Source organism: Macaca mulatta, chromosome 20 (genome assembly GCF_049350105.2).
Source record: "Macaca mulatta isolate MMU2019108-1 chromosome 20, T2T-MMU8v2.0, whole genome shotgun sequence".
In the NCBI taxonomy this organism is placed as follows: domain Eukaryota; kingdom Metazoa; phylum Chordata; class Mammalia; order Primates; family Cercopithecidae; genus Macaca; species Macaca mulatta.
This window is the reverse complement of record NC_133425.1, coordinates 62,517,151-62,522,961: the sequence shown is the minus strand read 5'-3', so window position 1 is coordinate 62,522,961 and position 5,811 is coordinate 62,517,151.

The window sequence follows — 5,811 nt, the reverse complement described above, 5'->3', positions numbered from 1 at the left end:
AATGCCTCATGCTCAGGCTGAGTCAGAGGCAGGGCTGGATGAGTGCCCTGCAGAGGCCTGGATGATATGACAGCCCTTCCCGACCCACTGTTTTCAAATTCCAGCTCTCCTGACTTGGTGATCTCCATGAAATCCCGTGCCTTCATCTCAAGATGACCACATCACTGACCCGAGGAAGTGGTGGCCAGTGACCCCGGGGTGCCACTCTGAGTAGGCAACCTGGCCTGAGGTGAGGGCTTGATATGGTTTGTATGTTTTGTCCCCTCCAAATCTCATGTTGAAATGTGAAAGAAAATAGAACAGTGATGATAATAGGACCCACCTCATAGCACTGAAGTGAGGGTACATGTTTCATGTGTGTGCGTGTGTGTGTGTGTGTGTGTGTGTGTGTGTGAAAACATGAGGCTTGGGACTGGGTGTGGTGGCTTATACCTGTAATCCCAGTGCTTTAGGAGGATGGGGCAGGAGGATCGCTTGAGCCCGGGAGTTTGAGACCAGCCTAGGCAACACAGGCAGGGAGACACATCTCTAGAAAAAATAAAAAAAATTAGCCAGGTGTGATGGTGCATGCCTGTGGTCCCAGCTACATGAGAGGCTGAGGTGAGAGGATCATTTGAGCCCAGGTTGTCGAGACTGCAGTGAGCTGTGATAATGGCACTGCACTGTAGCCTGGGCTATAGAGTAAGACAAAGAAGGAAGGGAAGGGGAAGGGAAGGTAAAGGGAAGGGGAAGGGAGAGGAGGGGAGGGGAGGGAAGGGAAGGAAGAGAGAGAAAGAAAAAGAGAGAGAGAAAGAAAAACAGAGAAAGAAAGAAAAAGACAGAAAGAAAGAAAAAGAGAAAAAGAAAAATAGAGAAAGAGAGAAAGAAAGGGGGGAGGGGAGAGGAGCAGAGGGGAAGGCGGGGGAGGTGAGGGGAGGGGAGGGACTTGGAACCAGAACTGATGGAAGCCTGCTCTTGACCAGGGCGGGGATTTGCAGGGCATCTGTCTCTCTGCTGGCTTAGGAGACTCCCACCCCAAGGGAGAGCAGGACTCACTTCTGGGCCTCAGTGTCAGGAACATGGCTGGCTGGGAGTAGGCGGTGGGAGGATGGATAGATATGTGCTGGCCCAGTGAAGGACAGAGTGAGGGTTGTGCCTAAACACGATGCCAGATCCTCTTCCGGGGCTCCACCTGGCACCCAGAGCTGAAGAGAAAGGCTTTAGGATGAAACTTCCCTTCTGCCAAAAATAACCAGTGCCAGCTGGGCATTGTGGCACAAGTCTATAGTCCCAGCTACTCAGGAGGCTGAGGCAGGAGGATTTCTTGAACCCAGGAGCTTGAGGCCAGCTTGAGCAACATAGCAAGACTCTGTCTCAAAAAAAACACAAAAAAACACAAAAAACCCCCCCAAAAAACATTGCAGCTTCCTGAATCATCCTGGCAGCCTGGGGTGGGCTTTGCTTTTCAGAGCTGCCTCCAGACCTTTGTCTTTCCCTTCTCCACCTTCCTCTTCTTGTTGCCATCACAGCCCTGCCACTCCCCAGCCACACACCCTCTTGATCATTTGCTGAAGATTTTAGCACCTGGCTCTAGCATGCTTTCCACCTTCAACACTCAAATCAAGGCACCTGGATCTCTTCTCTGCCTGCAATCTTACCTTCCATCTTCAGGTGTGGATGCTGTCAGGCGAGATCTCCATCTGCTCCCAAGGCCAAGTTTCCCAACTCCCTGCAGCTAGGTCTGCCCTCCCTCCTAGCATTGCGGATGGGCCTACCAGGGTCAGGACCAGGGTGAGACAGGTCAGCAAGACACCCAGGGCATAAAAGTTAAAGAGTCACTCACCCCCGGGGTCATACCAGTAGAGGGTCAGCACCTGAGAATGAGTGCCTTCTAAATTTTATACTTGCTTGTCTTGCTCTAGTCCCAGCTCTTGGACCTACCCATGGACATTAGACCTTGGTCCCCTCCCAGCTCCTCAGGGCTGTCTCTTCGGCAGCAGCATCCCTCCGATCAGCTGCAAACCCAGCTTCTGTGTAAATGCCACCATACAAAGCCTGCCTTGACCCACTTTGCCCTCTAGCTATTGCTCCATTCCTCTGTTTTTCTTTCCCTCCCTCCTTCCTTCCTTCCTTCCTTTCTCTTTCTTCTTCTTCTTTTTTTTTTTTTTTGGAGACAGGGTCTCACAGATTCACGCCATTCTCCTGCCTCAGCCTCCCGAGTAGCTGGGACTACAGGCACCCGCCACCACGCCCGGCTAATTTTTTTTTTGCATTTTTAGTAGCGACGGTGTTTCACCGTGGTCTCGATCTCCTGACCTCGTGATCCGCCTGCCTTGGCCTCCCAAATTGCTGTGATTACAGGCGTGAGCCACCGCACCCGGCCTATTTTTTATTTTTTAGCTAGGCTAGTGGTGCACGCCTTTAGTTGCAGCTACTCAGGAGGCTGAGGTGGGAGGATTGTCTGAGCCCAGGAAGTCAGGGCTGCAGTAAGCCATGATCGTGCCACTGCACTCCAGCCTGGATAATAAAGGGAGACTGTCTCAAGAAAAAAAAAGTGAAAGGAAAAGAAGAGTCATCTCAGGAGCACATTTATCTGTGTGTGAGGAAATGTTACATATATAGTAAATGTAGAGAGATGGAGACACACACAGAGAGAGAAAGAGTCAGAAGCGGAGACTAAAAGTCCACGTAACCAATTGCAATGAGATGCCACTACACACCCATTAAAATATCAGGGTCAGGTGTGATGGCTCACACCTGTAATCCTAGCAATTTGGGAGGCCCAGGCAAGAGGATAGCTTGAGCCCAGGATTTTGAGATTAGCCTGGGCAAAATAATGAGATCCCGTCTCTACAGTTTTATTTATTTATTTATTTATTTATTTATTTATTTATTTATTTTTTTATTTTTTTTTTTTTTGAGACGGAGTCTCGCTCTGTCCCCCAGGCTGGAGCGTAGTGGCCGGATCTCAGCTCACTGCAAGCTCCGCCTCCTGGGTTTACGCCATTCTCCTGCCTCAGCCTCCCAAGTAGCTGGGACTACAGGCGCCCGCCACCTCGCCCGGCTAATTTTTTGTATTTTTTTTAGTAGAGACGAGGTTTCACCGTGTTAGCCAGGATGGTCTCGATCTCCTGACCTCGTGATCCGCCCGTCTCGGCCTCCCAAAGTGCTGGGATTACAGGCTTGAGCCACCGCGCCCGGCCCAGTTTTATTTATTTATTTTATTTTTTTTATACGGAGTCTCGCTTGGTCGCCAGTCTGGAGTGCAGTGGCACAATCTCAGCTCACTGCGACCTCCAACTCCTGGGTTCAAGCAATTCTCCTCCCTCAGCCTCCCCAGTAGCTGGGACTACAGGTTCACACCACCACCCCCAGCTAATTTTTGTATTTTTAGTAGAGACGGGGTTTCACCATGTTGGCCACGACGGTCTCAATCTCCTGACCTCGTGATCTGCCTGCCTCAGCCTCCCAAAGTGCTGGGATTATAGGCATGAGCGACCGCGCCCCGCCACAGAATTTTTTAAAATGCCTGTATTGCTGGCTACTCAGGAGGCTGAAGTGGGAGGATTCCTTGAGCCCAGGAGTTCAAGGTTATAGCGAGCTATGATCATGCCACTGCACTCTAGCCTTCGTGACAGAGAGACCCTGACTCTAAAAAAACAAAAACCAAAACCCGAAAAAATCAGATTTAAGGTCCATAAGACCAAGTGTTGGTGAGGATAGAAAACATCTGGAACCCTCACGGATGGCTGGTAGGGTTGCAAAAATGACATAGTCATTTTGGAAAACAGTTTGGCATTTTATTTTTTAAAAAATTCTGGCAGGGCACAATGGCTCATGCCTGTAATCCCAGCAGTTTGGGAGGCCAAGGTGGGCAGATCACTTGAGGTCAGGAGCTCAAGACAAGCCTGGCCAACATGGTGAAACCCCGTCTCTACTAAAAATACAAAAAATTAGCCGAGCGTGCTGACGGGCACCTATGATCCCAGCTACTCGGGAGGCTGAGGCAGGAGAATCATTTGAAACTGGCAGGTGGAGGTTGCAGGGAGCCAAGATTATGCCACTGCCCTCCAGCTTAGGTGACAGAGCAAGAGTCCGTCATGAAAAAAAAAAAATCTATTTATCGTGTAGTGTAGATATTTATTTATTTATTTATTTAGAGAATCCTGCTCTGTCGCTCAGGTTGGAGTGTAGTGGTGCAATCTCGGCTCATTGCAACCTCCACCTCCTAGGTTCAAGCAATTCCCGTGCCTTAGCCTCTCAAGAACCTGGGATTACAGGCATGTGCCACCATGCCTGGCTAATTTTTGAATTTTTAGTAGAGACGAGGTTTTACCATGTTGGCCAGACTGGTCTTGAACTCCTGACTTCAGGTGATCCTCCCACCTCAGCCTCCCAAAGTGCTGGGATTACAGGCGTGAGCCACCAAGCCCAGTCTAGTATATATCTTGAAATAAGAGGCATTTTCTTTAAAAGTGAAACACACCCTTGCCATATGACCCAGAATGGCATTATATGGTGAGTGCCCACTCTCAGCTATCTACCCCAAAGAAATGAAAGGCTTGTCAGAAAATGTTCATGGCAGCTTTATAAAAATACTCCCAAAATGGAAGTCACTCAAATGTGCACCCACTGACGAATTAATACAATTGCGTATATTGGCGAGGCACAGTGGCTCACTTCTATAATCCCAGCACTTAGGGAGGCTGAGGTGGAAGGATTGTTTAAGCCCAGGAGTTCAAGACCAGCCTGAGCAACACAGCAAGACGCTATCTCTAAAGAAAAGGAAAGGGGGTATATTTATACATGGAATACCACTCTGCGATAAAAGAAAAGAACTAACTGGTTGAATTTCAAAAACACACTTGACAGAAGCCAATAGCAAGTTATTTCATTTATATAATTAGTACTATCATATTAATTTATCCTTTGTATTCATTTATATTCTAGAAAACGCAAACTATAGCAACGGAATGCAATTTGGTGGTTGCTTAAGGGCATGGATCAGGACAATGATTGACTGCAAAAGGGCTTGAGGGAATTTTGGAGTGATAGAAACATTCTAAAACTCCATGTGGTAGTGTTTGCATGTCTTATACATTCACTCAAAGTAATCAAACTGTACACTGAAAATGGGTGAGTTTAGGCCGAGCACAGTGGTTCACATCTGCCTGTAATCCTACCAATTTGGGAGGCCTAGATGGAAAGATCACTTGATCCTAGGAGTTGGAGACCAGCTGGGTAATCTAGTAAGACTTCATCTCTACCAAAAATAAAAAATAAAAAAAATTTAAGTTATCCAGCCATGGTGGCGTGTGCCTGTGGTCCTGGCTACTTGGGAGGCTGAGATGGGGGATGGCTTGAGCCCAGGAGGTGGATGCTGCAGTGAGCTGTGATTGTGCCACTGCATTCCAGCCAAGGTGACAGAATGAGATCTTGTCTAAAAAAAAAAAAAAAAAAAAAGGCGGGGGGAAGGTAAATTTAATTGTAAATTGTTTAACTATAAAGCTGTTAAAAAGTAACTATTAAGTCTAAACAGTAATCCTGGGAACCGACTTTGGGAAAGTATATTGTACATCTGCAGAACTGAAAAACGTACAGAGACATGCATGCAGCTGGTGCTCAATAAACACTTTCAGAATGTAGTGGGAACATTATGCACCAAACAGTGTTCATTGAAAGGAAAGTCTCCTCCCTCTCTCAAGTCAGCCCAGGCTTAATATTATCCTTGTCTACCACCTGGTGGCCAAAATGCACAATGTGGCTGTTCTGGTCTTTCACTCCTAACTTCAAAAGGCTCTGTAGTTGGGCTTAAGGGCCGTGGGTGGAAAG